Genomic DNA, 2,671 nt, shown 5'->3' with positions numbered 1-2,671 from the left:
ATTTGGAGGAAGATCATGTAAAAGACAGGCAGCTTTGATGTGCTTGTGTTGGAGAGGCTCAACACACACTATGAATTAGCAACGCCTGAGCTGCCATCATCTCTCCTGGGTCTGAAGATTGCATAAGAAAACTCTGATCAGTGCGGATTCACATCAGGGGCCGAACGCCACCGAAAGTCACAAACATCAAAAGTGTTTTGCTCTTTTTCATCATGCTGAATTTTAGGCTTATTTAGTAATGGGTTCATATAATCTAACATTATACAGCTATTTTATATTATTTGTATATTTATTATAATTATTATATTTATTATTGTAATATATATATTTATTAAAGTATTTGGCATACACTACTGTAAAAAATGTTGTAGTTTATTTTTTTTCTTTTAGAATAAATGTATAGGCTACTTTTATTCAGCAAGGACGCATTAAATTGATCAAGAAATAACAATAAAGACATATAATGTTACAAAAGTTTGTTTCTAATAAATGCTGTTCTTTTGTACTCTGTTTAATTTATTTTATATTGTAATGATATTTCACAGTAGTATTTATTTATTTATTTATTTATTTATTTATTTAAATTTGTGTATATAAAAAAAAATGCAACTTTGGCTTGATAAACATGACACTTCTTTCAACAAAAAATAAATCAATAATAATAATTAAATAATCTTATTGACCCCAAATTTAGCAGTGCAAATGGACAACATAAAAAAAAAAGAGTTGTGGAAAAATACCATATTAAAGACTAAAAAATAGATAGATTAGACAGATAATAATTCATAAAAAAGTGTTTAACAAAAATCTGACAATCACATTGTTTCATTATGTTTGTGTATTCTGTGAAGAAACTCTAGATAGATTATCTATTTAGAAAACTGGAATGTATATTGTTTGCTTTTGACTCAGAGCACTTACAGTATGGCATGATTTTTGTTAATATTTGATGTCAGTCCCTCACACGCTTTAGACGTATCTGTCTCTCCAAGAGCATCTAAGGGAAACATCTGTGAACATTTTTTTCAAACATTGAAAACATTTTAATTGCAGCTCATTGTGGGAGTGTGTGATCTGCATGCTTCAGCTCGTTCAGGGACAGCGCTGGTGTCGTTTAGCTCTATCACACGCTTCAGACTGTATCTTTCCTTTCCTCTGGGATCTGGCTGTTTGTGGATGTGCTTGTCACTACATGTCCGACACACACCTGATCCCTCTTCCCAGGTGAACGGGAGAAACACACACAAGCACACTGTAGTTCACAAACAAGAGCCTCACGTTACACAATATCTGCTCTCAACGCTTCAGTGGTTTAACAGAACATGTCAAATGTCCTCATCTGTGTCCGTTTAAATTCACAGTTTTTGGGTTTAAAGAGTAAAACTTTGATGTATTTTCAACATCAACCATAAAGACCTGAATCAAAGATCATTCTGGGAAATGTGCAAAGACATTTAAATGCAGCCGAAAAGTGTCCCGTTACTGGACTTCACCCTCACTTTTTGGTCTGGTGCTGTGGTTAGGTTTAAGGGTGGGGTAAAGGGATAGTTCACCCAAAAATGAAAATTCTGTCATTTACTGAGTAAATGAGTAATTGATGACAGAATTTTTGCATTTTTGGGTGAACTATCCCTTTAATGGAATGGACAGTGTTGTAATTACAGCTGTAATGTTTAAAAACAAAAGCACAATGTAAACCATGCATGTACACAGTAAATGCATTGTATCAAATTATTAGTTAATCATATATCAATATTTGTACAGGGTTTAGCTAAATATCATTTATATAACACTTAATATAAAGCGGGACCGAATTTCCTAATAGATTTGAGCAATTGATAAAGCACAACTTAACACTTATTACATTACTTACACCAGCGGCCAGAGTAGATGACTAAATATTTAAAGCAATTTTTTTGTTGTATGAAATGCTGATTATAAAAACTTTTTTTTTTCAGCTAATTGTAATAAAGATACATGCAAAAACAAGAATGCATGTAAAATATCTTTGGATTAAGATGCAAGGCGTGATATTATGGGCTTCAATAGTGACTGTCCACTAGCGGGCGCTTTTGAGCTCGTGCTGAACCTCAATACTGAGATACAAAACTCATTTTCCACACACAAACAGCCAGTAAATGACCAGATTTCATAGTAAATGACAGTTTTTGTGACCTGAAATGAAGCCAAAATAAAATCTAAATAATAGATGAAAACCTTAAAAGAACTTGGGAGCTATTCAAAATAATAATAAACACTATAATAGTCTATAGAATCAATCAACACTGATCTGACTGATTCCTGGTTGCTGTGAGCATGACAATGAATATTGAGACATTTTGGAAAGTAAAATTTTTGATTTTGTTATTTCTTCTTAAGAAAGACAAAAATTAATAGTGATGAAAGCCAAAATGTGAAATGCTGTGGATGAATATTTACAGAGTAATCCACTATTTTGTGGAGGATGGTAAAAAAAAAAGATAATTTTCACCTGAGATTTGGAGCCAAATTATGGGGAAAATATGGCAGCATCATAATTTCATTTGTACAGGTCTATTTGTAATGTGATTTCCACCATATTTTCTAGTATTAGATATTTCAGCTATTTCTAATTAGCTATCCCAGCTTATGAATCAAATGCAATTAATATATAATGAATGAATGAATGATC

This window comes from Scardinius erythrophthalmus, assembly GCF_964197995.2.
Source record: "Scardinius erythrophthalmus genome assembly, chromosome: 8".
NCBI lineage: Eukaryota > Metazoa > Chordata > Actinopteri > Cypriniformes > Leuciscidae > Scardinius > Scardinius erythrophthalmus.
Note: the sequence above shows the minus strand (reverse complement) of the source record.